The sequence below is a fragment of the Elgaria multicarinata genome, chromosome 5 (assembly GCF_023053635.1).
Source record: "Elgaria multicarinata webbii isolate HBS135686 ecotype San Diego chromosome 5, rElgMul1.1.pri, whole genome shotgun sequence".
NCBI lineage: Eukaryota > Metazoa > Chordata > Lepidosauria > Squamata > Anguidae > Elgaria > Elgaria multicarinata.
In genome coordinates, this window is record NC_086175.1 from 129,720,150 (window position 1) to 129,738,563 (window position 18,414).

Consider the following 18,414-nt stretch of genomic DNA (forward strand, 5'->3'; position numbering starts at 1 on the left):
TCCAAACGCATCATTGTCTACTTCAGTTAACAAGGAAAGGTCAATCATGTAATGAATGCCGGTCTGTTAAGCTTGGGTTTATCAACTAGAGTGTAAACAGGAATGGGGGGAAAGCAAGCTATTGTGTGTTTGGTTGGGTGCGGGGAGGGGCGTTCGTGAAAGATTTCTTTTCTAATTTTACACTTATTGAATTTGGGGGAGTCAAACATTCTTGCCAATCTATTGCAAATTACTCCAAGATCTAGCAGCAGACGTACTTTCTGTTGGAAATGGGCAACAAAGCTTGTTGTTGTCAGGAAAGGGTTAACCTGATTAACTTTCCTTTAATTTGTCTTTATTGGCTTAATTGGTTCTGCCCTTTCTTCTGTTCTTATATCTTGACCACTCCCTTTCTAATCTGCTCTGCCTTCATTCCTCCATTTCTTTTCTCTTACCTCCTCGCTTTGAAATGCGGTTTGTTTTTGTTTCTCCAGTATTCAGTATCTGAAATGATGATTGCATGTATACTTTTACTTAGAATAAAGTTGCTTATTGTTTTCTTTTCTACCTTTACCATAAGTCGTAACGGGCTGTTTATTGCAACTGCTGTCTACGTACTTGTTAAGCCTTCCTTATACAGGGCCGGTGCTACCATAGAGGCCACTCAGGCGGCCGCCTAGAGCGCCGAGCTAAGAGGGGCGCCAGGCAGCACTCACCTGCATTGTTGGCTGTGAGCAGGCCTGGTCCAGCTGGAGGATTCAGCTGGGCCTGAGCAGGCGAGTGGCGCCCCACGCCTGTCCAGCCGAAGCGAAGCCAGGGACGCTGGGGTGGGGGGTGGGGCGGCTCCACATTCGGACTTCCGCCCGGAAGCCGCCCTCCCAGAGCCGCTCTAGCTGCCCGGAAGCCGCCCTCCCAAAGCCGGGAGGCCGCCGCCACCAGAAGAACAAAAAGCACGTGGCGAGCTCGACACTGGCTCAAACCAGCCTCTGCCTTACTCCCGAGGAAAGGGCACCGGGTGGCCTCACCTCTCTCCTCAAACAGGCCGCGATGTCCAGGCAGGCAGGCAAGCGGGACTCCCTCTCCCTTCCCCCAGGAAAGCGAGGGACTTGTGGACTCCTCGCAAGGCAAACTCTCCTGCTTCCCGATCCTGCGCGCGTGGATCAACGGGGCTTGCATCCGAGAAAGCGTTGCACCGGGAGGCACCAGTGCAGCCCGATCCGCCTATGCCTCCTTACTCGGAAGCCTTATTCCCCCAAGTAAACGTGCGGAGGGGATCGGGACGCCAGGCTGCATAGCGGGTTGCGTTTCCACGGAAGTGAATTCCAGACGGCTCGGTCCCAAATCGAAGTGAGCCAGTCCCAGCTCTCCACTCAGCGCACACGTTCAGTCTTCTGCGCAATTTTTTTTTGGGGGGGTGCAAAATCGCCTTGCCTAGGGTGCAAAATAGTCTGGCACCGGCCCTGTCCTTATATATCCTGTCTGCTCACCTGTATGATAACAACGTATTAGTGTCGGCCCCATCTGTGGAATGCACTTTCCAAAGAAATCTGCCTGGCTTCTTCACTGTTTACATTTAGATGCCAGATTGAGACCTTTCTCTTTCAGCAAGCATTGAACCTTTACTCACTTGATGATCGCTCCCTACCTTTGACTGTCACTCTGTGCTTTTGGAGGCAGGCAAAAACTTTTTTACCCTGTTGGGTGTTTAAAAAATATGTTATTTGCTTCTTTATTTTTTAAAAGTGTTTTTAATATTAGAGTGCATTTAATTTTATTTTAACTTTTGTAAATTTCTATTTATATGTTTTAGTTGTATATATTTTAATTTTGTAAGCCACCTTGAGTCCCAGTATTGGGGGAAAGGTGGGATATAAATCATCATCTTCATCATCATCTTGTGACCTGTAGCTGAATGTGGAGAACCGAAAGGAGATGAGCATCTAAAGTAGGAGAGAGAGAAATAAGTTCTCAGAATGCAAAATAGATTTATTGACAAGATGCCTGACGTGTTTCGGCCTGCCTTTTATTTTAAGGCCTTCTTGAGGGAGTTGTACTCTATTTCATTAATAATGAAATAGAGTACAATGAAACTCTACAATATAGAGTAAAATGAAACTCCCACTATTATTATTATTATTATTATTATTATTATTATTATTATTATTATTATTATATTTATTAGTATCCTGCCTTTTGCCCAATGCTGGGCCTCAAGGCGGCCTTACAAAGTTTAAAACATACATTGGGGGGCGGGGGGGAGGAAACAAAACCATAAACGTTTAAAATACACAACAAAATTATAAGACATTAACATAGATGGAGTGTCAGATTATTCTCCAAAGGCCTGCTGGAACAAAAAAGTTTTAGCCTGCTTCCGAAAGCCCATCAAGGAGGGAGCCAGCCTAGCTTCCCCAGGAAGAGAGTTCCAGAGCACTGGAGCAGCCACCGAGAAGGCCCTCTCCCATGTTCCCACCAAGCGTGCCTGTGAAGAAGGTGGGACTGAAAGAAGGGCTTCTCCAAAAGAGCTCAAAGCACGGGCAGGCTCATAAGGGAGAATACGTTCTTTCAAATAACGACCCAAGCCATATAGGGCTTTATAGGTCATAAACAGCACTATGAGACCTTGGCCTTAGTATAACTACATGGAAACACTTGACAGAGCCCAGAAAAAAAAGGAATAATAATATAAGAATGAATTTGAGGAATACCCTTTTCAGTCACCAGAGATTATCTATCACAGAGGAGAGAAACAAGTTCTCAAGATGCAAAATACATTTATTGACAAGAAGCCCAATGCCTTTCAGCATGTCCTTTACTTTAAGGATTTCTTCATGGAAACACCTGATAGGTAGCTGAATGTGTCAGATGATGACTGAAGAGCAGCGCAGTTGATGTACCATTGGTGTGATGAGAGGGTGTTGTGTGTAAGGTAGGATCTGTGATGGCCCATGTGCTGGAGCACTCTATTTGCGGTCAACAAATGGACAACTGTGCATTGGTGAACTGACTCCACTGAAAACCTTGGCATTAGAGTTGACTGCCGTGATCATGCCTTGATGCCCCCCTTCACACATGCAAGTTGGCCCTTGATGCTGCAGCCAATGTGAGACAAGCTTGCCTCTGTGAACCAGCCCTTATTTGGAATCACATGCAAAAGAAAAAAGAAATGCCTCTTGCCATTTAAATAGGCATGTAGCGAGTTGTGGCATTATCGAACCTCATGCATACTATAAAACAGGAGGTCCTGAACATATTCTAGTCCAAAGGCCAAATTCCATTTTAGAGGCACTCATGGGGGCCAAAATACCAAAATTAACAGTATATGTTAACTTAAGAGCACAATCCTATGGTCCCTGGGGAAGTGGCCCAGGGACCAGATGATGGCTCTGGAAACCCGTCTGAGGTCAGAGACAGCCCCAGCTCCCTCTCCAAGATAGGGGGCCGGCCATGAAGGGTGGGCATGGCTCCTTGGGGGCCGGCCATATTGGGGTGTCCTACTTTTTGGTTGCCTGCAGCATTCACATGTAACTGAATCTACTGCATCATTCACATGAAACTGATTCTCCTGCAGGAGTCACATGAAACTGAGGAGTGTCTTTGCTTCCACTGAATTTCAGGTCTATTCTGAAAGCTATATAATGATCCCCAATTTAACTATCTCCTTTGTAAAGACCCACATTACCGTTTCTCCTCATCTTGATTCTAGGTGTTGTTGTTGTTATTAATGTGTTGCAGAATCAATACCATCAATGTAAACATTAGTTTGTTTTGAATATATCCAATATTAAAAGAATTAGTAATGTCAGCTGTGCCTGCCTGTCTAGAATTCTGCCTGGAAAATTCTGCTGCTTATAGTAAAAACTCCGTATTTGCAATTCCCCTTCTGCTTGGCTTTCAAAATTTGGATTAAAGCGCAGTGACTTTTGCTTCTTCTTTTTTTCACGGTGGCTGAAATGGGCAAAAGCAGGGAGACAATAAAAGCAGGAGACAGCAGTTTTAGCTTTGTGCTGTTTACTGATAAACTTTGAATACACCAAATTTAGTAGATCGTAAATAAGGAATAAATAAATCTGCACTTACACCCTCCTTGTAAACCCCACACAGCCAACTTCAACATTCAGAAATGAGAAGATAGGCCTGTAAAGCCCTGAACTTAGCTTAAAAATGGCAATTTAAAGCAAAAAGAAAAGAAAAGAAACAGAAACAGAAAAAGAAAAAGCACAGCAATAGAACATCAGTGCTATAAACAACCTAGGAATTGGGATTACACTTCTGTCCCTTGTTTTAATGGATGATTCCAATTTTAATGGCATGCCACTCGTCCAGAATACCAGAAACCCAAAATACAGAGGCCAAGAGGCATAATTTTAACTTGGTGTTTTAAATTTGTATTTTAATTTTGTATTTTTGCATTGCTGCTGTTTTTATCTGGTTGAGCTTTTATATTGTATTTTATATTATGGTTTTATACTGTTGTTTTATACTTGAATTGTCTTAATTTTGTAAACCACCCAGAGAGCTTCGGCTATTGCAGCCTTCCTCAACTGCGGCGCTCCAGATGTGTCGGACTACAACTCCCAGAATGCCCCAGCCTGGCTGGGGCATTCTGGGAGATGCAGTCCGACACATCTGGAGCACCCCAGGTTGAGGAAGGCTGGGCTATTGGGTGGTATAGAAATGCAATAAATAAAAAAATAAAAAAAATAATCCCTGAAACTGCTAAAAAAATAATCAAATCTGAAATCTCCCCACCGTCCGTCCATCTCCCACAGACTTTAAGTCTCCCTTTCACAGTCACACTCCATCTTTACGTGTGCTAAACATCTTACTCTGACAGTTGCTTCACAGCTATCAGATATTGTATTTTATTATTATTATTATTATTATTATTATTATTATTATTATTATTATCATCATCATCATCATCATTTTTTATACTGCTCAATAGCTGAAGATCTCTGGACGGTTTACAACGATTCATAAAATAATAAAATGCAATATAAAAATACAGCATTAAATACAACATTAAAACTACAGCTAAAATTAGACAGCTCAAAACAGTTCCAATAAAATACCAGACCTGTGTAGATGACTGGCATGAATGGCCCGTCATGTTCCACTAATGCCATTAAATGCCTGGGAGTTGAGGGTCTTAACCTGGCACTTAACCTGACAGTGTTGGTGCCAAGCTCATTCCACCTCAGTCGGGGGGCCACCAAAGAGAAGGCCGTCTCTCTTGTCACCACCCTCCAAGTCTCCCTTGAAGGAGGCACTTGGAGCCTCCACACACACATCCCGAAATGTAGTCAGAGGTCGAAATCGTTCATGTAATCGTTCACCATGGAGACAAAGCCATGGGGAGTCTGTCACAGTACAGGAGGGCTCATAGGCTGTCCCAGGGAGAACATAGACCCTGTTCACATGTCACAACACACTTTTTCCCCTTGAATTGTGGGTTATCATGAATAAGCCTGATAACTAAACAACCCACAGACCATATGTCCATCATTTGGTATGTGGTACATACAAACCAAGACCCCTTGATAACCTAGAGGCATAAGTCACTAGCAAATCATAGCTTATACTTCTGGCTTGACAGCAGGATCCCTTGCAGCAGGAATGACTGGACTGGTTCAGACCTATTCATGATAAACCATTTTTTAAAAAAGGGTTGTCATGACCAATGGAGGCTGGTGTCTCCTATTTCAGTGGAACAGTGAATCTGCTCTGGGTTTCAGTCGAAACCAGTCACAACTCTAAAGGAGCTATCCAGAGCATTGCACCTTACCCCCAAATTGGGTTCAGCACCTTGGACAGCTCCTTTAGAGTTCTGGCTGGTTCTGACTGAAACCCAGTAGCAGATCTACAGCCCACTGAAACCACACAAGGAGATTCAGCGATTGGGTGATATAGATGTGGAATAAATAAATAAATATTAATGCTGAGCCAAACTGGCCCCTCTTGTATTCTCATGAGAAAAAGTTGAGGGTGGCATTTAGGTAATGGAGTAATGAGGGGGTTAATTTCTAGGTCCCTAAAGGCAGCCTATAAATAATGATAGGATAGGATAGGATAGGATAGGATAGATATAGACGAGGGGAGAATGATAGCACTCTTCAAATCCTTAAAAGGTTGTCACACAGAGGAGGGTCAGGATCTCTTCTCCGTCATCCCAGAGTGCAGGACACGGAATAAGGGACTCAAGTTACAGGAAGCCAGATTCCAGCTGGACACCAGGAAAAACTTCCTGACTGTTAGAGCAGTGCGACAATGGAACCAGTTACCTAGGGAGGTCGTGGGCTCTCCCACACTAGAGGCCTTCAAGAGGCAGCTGGACATCCATCTGTCAAGTATGCTGTAGGGTGAATTCCTGAATTGAGCAGGGGGTTGGACTCGATGGCCTTATAGGCCCCTTCCAACTCTATTATTCTATGATTCTATGAATAGGGGCAACATGCCATTTCCACCTAGCTGGACAACCAGAGCACCATGACACCAAACCAGAGTGATTGTAGGAGCAGGAAGTAACATTATCTTGCACTGGTATTTTTTGAGTAGTAGGAAGCACTGAGGAAATGCAGCAGGGAACATAAAAGCTGCCACCATGAAGACCACATGCAGCAGCTGTACGAAAGTGGGTGGCAGAAAGGGCGTGCGAAACCTTCCATAGAATCATTCACACCCCCTCCCAAGCTGAAAAAGTTCCCCAAAGAACTTTTTGGCTGAGTTCTCGTATTTATCACAGAGTGCACTTGAGAAGGGCATTATCTCATACTCTTGATTTCATTGGCCACCGTTGAGCGTATAAGCACTGAAATGTAGGCACTTCAATGATAGTTGGCTTTGCAAAATTCTCCACTTCAGAAGTGTGGCGTTATTTATTATACTAATATCTATCGATTGTTCGCATTGATTTAGTACCAACTGCATTCCATGCGGAATGCAGAACATGGATGTTATATATGGCTGCTGTTCAGTGGTAAACGACTTGGGTAATGAAGCCTTGCCGTATCTTTTTTAAATGAAAAGCAGCCTTGGAAGGCAGCCATTTTGAATGGAGGACCTGCAGCAGGGAGAGGATGCTTAACCCTTTCTCCTATTGTTTTTTTTCCCTGCTCACCATGTTTATACCTCCCTGCTTGAGGTAGCCGTTTCACTCTGCCTAATGGTAGGAGCAGCTCTGGGGCCTCCACTACTGAAAATGTGGACATGTCCTTAAGGAGCAAACCAATTAATTATGTCAAGAGTTCAGGCTTGGGGCCTAGCTATGTGACAGACTCCAGTTGGAGTCTGATGTTGACACAAGTGGGTGAGGATCAGATGAGCTAGAGACAGGAACCATGGATGTTCCCAGACAGGCTGAAGGTCAGATACCAGATTGTGAAGTAAGGCAGGGCAAAAGAGTCGGCATTGCTTCTTGTCTTGACAATTTGTTTGTGGATGAAAGTGGCCAAAGCGACAGAAGAAGGGGAGATAAGGTGGCAGAGGGTACAGGTCTCCCACATTTTGTACCCCTTTTGAGGTAAAAAGCAGACCTTCGTCCCACCCACCCCTTTCTTTATGGACGAATGGGAAGACAGACAAGTAAACAAACGTGTCACATCTCGTTTGGTCCAAATTGGAGCAAGGCCTAATGTCACGTCAATGCATACATATGTAAATTTGTTCACCACTATTCTGTTTTACCCTCTTCCCCCATCCCCACCCCATTTTCTTTTCACAGTCACTGTTAAAGTTTAGATTGAGAGATTCTTAGTACAGGGGCCTATGCTTTTGCTTAAATTATTCTTTAAAGTGGGAGGGTGTTTTGCCAAATGCAAAGGAGTTATTTTAGGATTCAGAAGCAATAACAATACAAGTGAGTAGGAGTCTGAAGGTTCTTGTACTTGTGAACAAAGCCCTAGACAACTTGAGACCAGGTTACCTGAGAGAGTGCCTTCTCCCTTACCAACCTGCCCGGTCACTGAGGTCATCCGAGGGCCTGCTCCTGGTGGTTCCACATAGATCCATCCTCCGATTGGAGTCCACCAAGGGAAGAGCCTTCAGCGTGGTGGCGCCCCTTCTGTGGAACTCCCTGCCTCTGGAGGTCAGGCAGGCTCCAATCTTGTACTCCTTTCAGCACCTCCTGAAAACATCTTTATTCCAAGAAGCCTTTCCTTAATATGCAGCCTTGAATCTCTGTTTTTGCTTCTTTTAAATTTTGTTTTAACTGTTTTATTCTGTTTTTATTTTCATTTTATCTTGTACACCGCTCTGAAATTTTTCAATGGGGAGTGGTATATTAATATTCTAAATAAATAATAATAAATAATAAAGATTTATTAACTAGCTGGCAAAATATTACAGCTAAGTGTATGATGTTATCAAGCAAAGGTGAGCAAGATAGTTTATGTCCCCAATCTGTTGTTGGGAGCCCTAGGAAAAGGCAACAGAGAGACTCCAATCGGCTAATTGTGCAGCACCTCCGAGGTCCCGGTCTGTGCCGAAGATCAAACCAAGTGACACTTTGGAGGGACTTTTATACCTGAGTTCACCTGTGTCTACATGCTGTTCTTCACAGCACCTTCATTAATCTCAGTCTCATGATGTTCATCCCACCCAAAAGATAAGCTAAAGTGAGTGGACAGCAGCCATCCTAATGAATCAAGAGACCCTCCCACATTCCCAGATCACACCATCCTGAGTTGAAATCTAAACTTGAAAATCAGCAGATCAAGCCAATAAGTTTGAAAACCTTAACCCTTTGAGAGACCTAATTATGACGGTTCTGGCATAAAAGAAGCAGTTGTAGAATGTCTCGTCTTCATTGTGTATTAAGGAAACTCAGTCCTGGGAGGCAGGCGACATCGAGAGAGAGAGACCCGCGAAAATCCAAAGAAAGGGTTGTTCCATCTATCCCACTTTTAGCTAGTTCGTTAATCAGAATATCATGGGGCACTTTGTCAAAAGCTTTGCTGAAGTCAAGATATATGACGTCCACAGCATTCCCACGGTCCACAAGGGAGGTTACCTGATCAAAAAATGAGATCAAATTTGTCTGACAGGATTTGTTCCTGACAAATCCATGTTGGCTTCTAGTAATCACTGCATTGATTTCAAGGTGTTTACAGATTGACTTCTTTATAAACTGCTCCAGAATTTTCCCAGGGATGGATGTCAGACTGACTGGTCTGTAGTTCCCAGGTTCCTCCTTTTTGCCCTTTTTGAAGATAGGGACAACGTTAGCCCTCCTCCAGTCATCCAGCACCTCACCCGTCTTCCATGATTTTGCAAAGATAATAGACAAAAGTTCTGAGAGTTCTTCCGCATTTTAGAAGAACTATAAAGTTAGAAGAATTTTAATGTGCTGTTTTAATCTTTTTACTGTTTTATCCCTATGTTCACCGTTCTGAAATCTATTTTAGTTATGGAGCGGTATATAAATATTGTAAATAAACAAACAAATATTAGCTCTTTCCCCTGTTGCAGCAAGTAGCCACTGTGACTAGTAGAAATTCACAACTGACTATTCCAGTTCTCTTCCTTCACACCCACACAATTAACTTTGTCACTCAATCAAAATAATTTAAATCGATTCATCATATGTTTTAGTTGATTGAGGGATTAACTGACCAATTCAATCTGGATAAATCTGAATACAAGATAAACAGTCCTAAAGAAAAAAACAATACTTTCTCTAGATCGGGAGTACAGAAGATTTTTTTGGGGGGAGGGGCCAGATTGCTATGGTGCTCCACAGCCCAAATGATGTCACACCCCTGACATCACATCAGTGGGCGTGGCCTCACCCCTTGCCCCTCTTTTTGCTGGTTGCTTCTTTGAGCTGGACAGAGGCATAGGTGGCTGCTCTGAGAAAGGGATTCTGGTCTAGGCTGCTCCACATGGGCAAGTCCCAATGCTCAATGCCTCCCTCCCAACTCTGCTGCCATCTCTGATCCCAGTTTGGAGAGAGCAGCAGAAGGACACCCTCCCAGATGATCACTCCAGAGAGCAAGGTTTGCCGCCAAAGCCCTGCCTCCAGACGAACCCCAAGAGGCTGCACGGACTTGATTAGGCCCACGTGCCAGAGGATCAGCACCCCCTCCTCTAGACAATGCACGCATGTGTCATTGCAGGACTCACCTTTCAAACAGCATGCCCAATAGGAGGGAATGCCACCAGTTTTTCTAAATCCTTGCATTAAAAATAAACCTGTAAGCCAATCCATCAGGGCCTGAACATCTTTTTTTAGATGTTGTTTTCTCTAATCTAAGTGATTAATTTCTAGCCAAATGATTGGCTGAGGGCACTATGCTGAGGGCACAGACAGAAAAAAGCCCTACAACATTCAGCATGCCCTGGCAGGGGATGCTGGGAGTTGTAGGTGTTTTTATCTCTCTAAATGTGTAGGACTGTGCCCTAAACATGGCAGCAAATATGTATGGGTGTACCAGTTCTCAACATCGTTTCTTTGGCCTTATTCAGGCGTTATGCCTGAACAAGAAATGTGAACCTGTGCAGTGGCCATGGAATAGGGTGACCATATGGAAAGGAGGACAGGGCTTCTGTATCTTTAACAGTTGTATTGAAAAGGAAATTTCAGCAGGTGTCATTTGTATGCATGCAGCACCTGGTGAAATTCCCCCTTCATCACAACAGTTAAAGCTGCAGGTGCCCTGCCCTTTTTAAAAATCTGGTCACTCTAGTATAGCTCCTGCAGCTTTAACTGTGGTGATGAAGAGGGAATTTCACCAGGTTCTCCATATATACAAATTGCACCTGCTGAAATTCCCTTCTCTATGCAACTGTTAAAGATACAGGAGCCCTGTCCTCCTTTTCATATGGTCACCCTACCATGGAATCATGCTTGCTGCCCCTGCCCCTAGAGTCTCCAGGTGTGCTGGCTCCGCCCCCTGTTCCTCACTGTGCTGGGTTGAATGACAAGGTCTGAAGGGGATGCTTTCACTTGAATGGTGGGAAAACTACTCCCAACCAAAAGCAGATCCAAGTCAGATTAGCTAGTGACCCTTAAGGGGGAGAAGAGGGGAGTGTTGTTTTATCTTTCCCTGTAGAGTGCAGCTTGGCTCACTTGCAGGAGCTTAGTAGTCAACTTTCTCCCTGATGTGTGCATCACCTTTCCAACATCTGCATGCTACCTGTAGACAGCGGTGATGGGTATTCAACTCAGCAGGCAGCTGCACTCAGAACCCTGCCTCACAACTGGACGATGTGCAAGTTGACTTTGGCCCTTTCTACACCTAAGGATTATCCCAGGAAAATGGAAGCATTGTCCCTGCCTACTCTCGGGATCTCCTGTGTGGCATTTGGATGCACAGGGATGATCCCGGGACGATGCCGGGGGGGGGGGGAAGGCAGGTGTAGAAACGTCCTTTGTCGCTCTTTTGATCTCCAGCCCCATGAAAGATTCTGCAAATATATCTCATTTTTTCCCCAATGAGAAAATATCGACTCTTTGATGTGCAGCCACAATATGAATAAACAACAGCAGCGACAACAACAGCTAAAATCCTTCCAAGTGATAATCTCGACATCTGGCGGCATTTCCCCCTTTGACTTTCTTAGCATAATCCGCAGAGATGTGTCTGCAACAAAATCAGTTTCACACACACACACAAAATTCCCAGCCCGCTCACACTAAGTCACCCATTGACTCACTTAGTTTACTTCCTGCCCGTCCACCCCTCCAATTCCAATGATGTAATTTGCAAGGAAATTAATAAAACAAGCTATTCAAACCTTGTTGGGAGCACGTATTATCTTCTGAGATAATAACTGCATTTGTCCACATTTCTCCCTCCTTCTGTCTCTCCTTCCCTTTGTTATGTTCCCCCATTGTCTGTTTAAGGTTGTAAACAGGGCTGCAACCTTTCACTGACTAATCATTTAAATGAATCAATTCAAACTGTTTTAATTGACTAAAAAGACACAGCCAGCACTATCCCAACTAACCAGGCCTCAATAACAGTGGTGCTGTTAAGTAATTTTAAGGCACAATCGTATGCATGTTTAAACAGAAAAATGCCCCACAACTCCCAGAATTCCCCAGCCAGAGAATGCTGGGAATTACAGGACTTCCCCCCCCCGCCCATCTAAACATGCATACGATTGCACCCACTGTTTCTTCTTAACACACTGCAATCCAAGTTTGTTAAATAACCAGTGGCCTAATCGCCTGTGGTGCCTAAGAACCCCTTCTAGGTGACCAAGCTGAAAAGCTCTTGTAAGTTATGGCAAATATGGTAGGGTGACCATATGGAAAGGAGGACAGGGCTCCTGTATCTTTAATGGTTGTATTGAAAAGGGAATTTCAGCAGGTGATATTTGAATGCAGGCAGCACCTGGTGAAATGCCCTCTTCCTCATAACAGTTAAAGCTGCAGGAGCCCTGCCCTCTGTTGTATCTGAACATGCTAGGCAGGGCTCCTGCAGCTTTAAATGTTGTGATGGAGAAGGAATTTCGTCATGTGTTGTATGCATACAGATGACACCTGCTGAAATTCCCTTTTCATAGAATCATAGAATAGCAGAGTTGGAAGGGGCCTACAAGGCCATCAAGTCCAACCCCCTGCTCAATGCAACTGTTAAAGATACAGGAGCCCTGGCCTCCTTTCCATATGGTCACCCTAAAATATAGTGAATAGGTATAGTGGGAGTGCATGGCCAGTAGGGGCAATCTCACTATCCCTTTATGCATTTAGGATTTAGAAAGAAAAATATCCTACAGTACTGGCTGAAGAATGCTTGGAGTTTAGGGCTTTTTTTCCTGTCTAAACATGCATAAGATTGTGCCCTTATACTCTGGATTGAATGGTCTTTGGAGGTCCCACACCCACCTTTAAATGGTAATAGGTATTACTTCAAATGCTGAAAAGGGCAAGAAAAGGGGTTAAGGGACTGGAGCATCTCCCCTATGAGGAAAGGTTACAACAGCTGGGATTGTTTGGCTTGGAAAAAAGGAGGCTAAGAGGAGACATGATAGAAATGTACAAAATTATGCATGGTATGGAGGAAGTGGATACAGAGACATTTCTCTCTCTCTCCCATAATACTAGAAGCCAATGGAGTCATCCCATGAAGCTGATTGGTGGGAGATTCAGGGCAGATAAAAGGAAGGACTTCTTCACACAGCACAGAATAACACTATGGAATTCGCTACAACAAGCTGTGGTGATGGCCACCAATTTGGATAGCTTTAAAAGGAGGATGGATAAATTCCTGGAGGAGAAGGCTATCAATGGCTCCTAGTTCTGATGGCTAAGTGCCATCTCCTGTATCAAAGGCAGTAAACCTGTGTGAACCAGTTGCTGGGGAGCATGGGTGGGAGAGTGCTGTTGCACTCATGTCCTCCTTGTGGGTTCCTGGTGGACAGCTGATTGGCCACTGTGTGAACAGAGTGCTGGACTAGATGGACCCTTGGTCTGATCTAGCAGGGCTCCTCTGATGTTCTTATGGTAAGGCAGCCCTGTTGTATTGGAAGCTGCCTTGCTCATTCTTCTAAGTGGAGCCTTTGGACTTCTATCCCAAAGCCCTGCTGTTAATGCACCACTGCCTATTAGTCAGCATTTTTTCAAGTTAATTATTCTTAATATAGGTATTTCTAGAAACAGCAGGTGGCAGACGCTACCTTTGAAGAAGCATCCTTCCCCTCTTCCTTTGGGATGGAAGGCCTCTTCTGGGATGATGCCTCCTGCAACCTACATATGCACCGTTAAGTGCTTTTCCCCTCTAAAAACAATTGTTTAGCCCTATGCAAATGAATGCTCCTTTAATCAAGTAGTTAATCCATTAAAACCCATTTGCTTCATCTGCAGAGTTTTCTTTAATTGCTACCTCCATGGGGGCAGAGATCTCTCTCTCTTTTTGTCCATGGAAGGTACATTGTTGTGTAAAATTAGTCATAACTGCCACCGCAGGTTAATTTCTAGGCAAAGAGATGCCGGTGCTCCTCTCTCATGTCACACACACACACTCTCTCTCTCACTCTCCTGTGGAAGTTCCTCCCTCAGCCCCTTGTGTTTGGGGACAGGGTCCCCCAGTCCCTCAGCACTAAGGGAAATGTACTTTGCACTTCCTCAGAAACATTGCTTTTTTACGATCTCTTCCTCAGTTGGTCTTTTCCAGGGCTGATCCTTTCTTAGTAGTAGGGGAAATGCAGTTTGTGTTTGCTCAGAAATATTGCTTCTTCTTTTTTAATGATCTTTTGAGAAGTTTAAATTTTCCAGGGCTGAGTTTTCTTAGTAGTAAGGAAATGCACTTTGCACTTTCTCAGAAACATGGCCTTTCTTATTACCTGTTGATAAGTTGGTCCAGGGCTGAGCCTTTCTCAGCAGTACGGGAAATGCACTTTGCACTTGCTCAGAGACCTTGCTTTTTCTTTTCTTTTTTCTTATCTCTTGGCCAGTTGGTCTTTTCCAGGGCTGAGCCTTCCTCAGTAGTAAGGGAAATACACTTTGCAGTCGCTCCGAAACATTGCTTTTTATGAAGTTTGTATTTTCCAGAGCTGAGCTTTTCTCTTCAGTAAGGAAAATGCACTTTGCACTTGCTCAGAGACCTTCCTTTTTCTTTTCTCCCCCCCCCCCCACTTTTTTATGATCTCTTGGTCAGTTGGTCTTTTCCAGGGCTGAGACTTCCTTAGTAGTAAGGGAAATACACTTTGCAGTCGCTCCGAAACATTGCTTTTTATGAAGTTTGTATTTTCCAGAGCTGAGCTTTTCTCTTCAGTAAGGAAAATGCACTTTGCACTTGCTCAGAGACCTTCCTTTTTCTTTTCTCCCCCCCCCCTTTTTTTATGATCTCTTGGTCAGTTGGTCTTTTCCAGGGCTGAGCCTTCCTCAGTAGTAAGGGAAATACACCTTGCAGTCACTCAGAAACATTGCTTTTTATGAAGTTTGTATTTTCCAGAGCTGAGCTTTTCTCTTCAGTTAGGAAAATGCACTTTGCACTTACTCAGAGACGTTGCGTTTTTTTTTTTTTTTTTAAGAACCTGTGGATAAATTGTGAGCCCTGGCACCAAGTCCGCCTTGCAAAACCCAAAGCAGCAAGCCCCGCCATGCAGTGTCTGGGAAGCAGTCACAGCGCGTGGATGTGTGGGTGTGTGTGTGTGGGGGTGTTGTGCGCGCGCGCGTGTTCGGGGCGGCGTGGGGGGGGCGGCTGTCTTTGCAATCTGTTAATTACATTTGTCGAGTCTGCAGCGGGACAGGCGGGGAAAGAGGGTAGGGGGTGAAAAGCGAGCGAGAGAGAAGGGAGTGGAGAGGGGCAACGTCTCGGAGCATCTCAAACGTTGCCGGCTGGGAGGGACCCCAGCTCCGGCAGGCCAGCGCGCTTCCAAAGAGCTCGGCCTCGCCTCTGTTAAGGAGATGGGAAGCGGAAGAATCACCTGAGCAGCGCTGGTTGGGCTCGCCCGCCCACCCCCTCCCGTCCCTGTGAATGGTGCAGACCAGCTTTTGAATGCATGTGTGGCTGTCCGTTCCCAGGCAGGGGACGATTGGTTCCTGCTTCCCATTCATGTAACCTGCCTCTATGCCTGTGCGTGTGGGTGCGCGCGCGCGTGTCTGTGTCTCGCTCGCTCCCTGTTCCTCTCCCCCTCCGCTGCGTGTATGTATAAGAGAGCCAGAAGCCGAGAGAGGGAGGACGAGAAGGTAGAAGGAGGAGCGAGGGACACGCGTTTCTTTTTTTGGGGAGGGGGGATTGCAGCTTGGACATTTGAATTTTATATACGTGTGCATTGATCATCCTTTTTTTACCTCGCCTGGACACAGATCGTACTGGAGCAGCCTGGGAGGGCGAAGGTGGTGCTCCAGTTCATTTTTTGCGGGGTGCTTGGAATGGCTGATGCTGGCTGTTTTTAGGATGAACTGGTGCTGTTCCTGGCGCTTGATTTAGTTTGGTTTTTTTTTTTTCCTTCCCCCCAGTTTGGGATCGAGCTGTTGGACAGATTTAAAAAAAAAAATAGAAGGAAAGAGAAGGAGAAAAGGGAGAGAGAGAGAGAAATAAAGATTCACCACGGAAAAGACCTCGATCTCTCTGCAGAAATGGTAAGCTCGAACAGATTTTTATTCTGATGGTCTTCATCTCTCCTCTTCCTCCTCCTCCTCCTCCTCCTAAGGTCCCTTCCTTCTGTGGCGCTTTCGTCGCCCACCCCCCACCCCGAAACGATGCCGGATTTCAGGAGATCTTGCCCAGATCTCTCGCGATCTCCCAGCTCCTCTTCCTTCCCCACCCCGCACGCGATCGTTAAATGCTGCAATACATTTCTTGAAAAGAAAAAAATGGGAGGAATCCGTCTCTCCCCCTCATATATCGTTTCCCCCTATATGCCTTGCATTAGGCGAGTGGGGTGGAAGGAGCGAAGGAAAGGGCGATTTCCCACCCTCCAAATCGGTGCTTCTCCCAACCTTCTGCAATGGCTTGGATCTCTGCTTTATCAGCGCCACCCCACACCCCACCCCCGCAACACAAGCAGATTTTTTTTTTCATATATAGTATTATTGTTATTGCAGTCTCAAATCGGTGCAGCTTCTCCGGTTCCACAGCACAGCCCTGGCTCGTGGACGGAGGCGGGCGGTGCAGCCTCATGGTTCCCCTAGCCGTGTAAACTGGGGGCAAGCCCGCCTTCTGTATGCTGGGAAGCGTGTAGTACAAACCTGGCTGTGTACTGAAAAGCGTGGCCTCTCCTTTCTCCTTTCTCCAGCCAAGTTTTTTCCCCCTTTTTTCTTTTATGGGTGGTGGGTGGCTGGGTGGGTGTAAATCCCAGCCCCCAGGGTCTTCTGATAATGGCAGGAGGATGAGATTTACCCAGGAGGAGTTTGGCCAAATAGACCAATAACTTATTTCAGAACCTCTAGAGGGGAGAGGGGGGGGAATCGCCTCATATTTATCCCTACTGTGGGGTCCTCCTCCTTCCTTACCTTGACTTTCATTATCTCCTTCCTTTGGTTTCCTGTGTGGGTCTGTTTACATCTGGATCTATGGCTGGCCCTGGTTGAAATCCCAGGTGCCTGCTTCCTAGGCTGGGAAGCCCTATTGAATTCAGCAGGACTTACTTGCAAGGAAATCGTGCATAGGAATGACCTGCATTTGGAGAAGGGCTAGCAGTAGTTGTTGTTTAAGGGATGAGAGAAGTTATTCCAGGGTTACAACTTCAAAAGACCTGAGAAAGGAACCTACCCTTCTGTTCATTCTACGTCTAATGTCTCCTCCTCGAGTTTACCACTGCCTTAGCACTTTTCAATTTTATTATTATTATTTTTTGCTTTGCATAAAAGATGATATGAAGTGGGAGTTATTAATAGGTGCTACAATGATAGAGCTTGGAATTCCACATTCATTTTGGTTTTTTTTGGGGGGGGTTGAGGGTGTGTGTTTGGGGGGGGTCAGTATTCTGCTAAAGTATCTGGGATTTCAAACTCGGAAGAAGTGCTTGCTTTTGAACTCTTGTAGTACTTAAAAAAAACCATTTTAAGAGTCTGAGCCGGAAGCCCAGTTGTATTTCTGATATATGATATTGCTATTATTGCGTTGTGCTATGTGGACAAGTAGCTTGTGTTTTGAAACAGGAGGTTAGCATCTTGCGGACAATTTAGTTTGGTTGACCAAATGCTTGTTCTTTACTGTACTCTTCAGCCGCTACAAAGTAGATTTGCCCAAGTGGAGGAGTCTTTCTAGAATTGGATATTTTCTTGGTCTTCCAAAAAAGTTCATATTTTTCATGATGGTTTTTTTGAAAATACACGCAGACGCGCAAGTCCTTGTTACTTGGAACGCAATTTAAAAAGAAGTGCATACACAATTGTAGCGTTTTGATACCAAATGGCTAGTGGACATGATAAATTAGAATGGAAGTTGACTGTCTGGGCTACACCTTCCTTTCCTCTTTGACATGACGCTGTCTATCGGCAGTCCGAGGGAGGTGTATCTAATCGAAACCACCATATTGGTTTGCCTCGTTGATCCATTGTTGTAACTCACAGAGCTTCCCCCATCCCCAAAAGTCTCCTCTATCCAATGCACATTAGCATATGTCATGAGCTCTTTACACGTCAGGCGCAACCCCAAATGGCAAGCGAAGCTAGGTTGTGTGCATGACATGGAATCCCATTATGCCTACCTTTGGACCCAGGAAGCATCCTAAACCAAGGTCAAAACTCCATCCCTGGTCAAACAGGTTTGCTCCCGGGCAACTACTAGGAGGGGGAATACTGACCAATTTGTTATGAAGTCGAGTAACTTGTCTCCATTTAATTTATTTCATTGGCCTTTCCAGAACCAGACACCTTTCCCTTGATATGCATTTGCTCTTCCACAGCCTGTAGCTACTTTGCAGGCATTGATGAAGAAGCCAGCATGCTCTAGGTAGTGATATTTTTTCCCTGCATGCTAGGCAGAACTTAAAGAAGGAGGGGAGGGAGGGGAAACCTCCCTCCATCTCGAAGTCCTT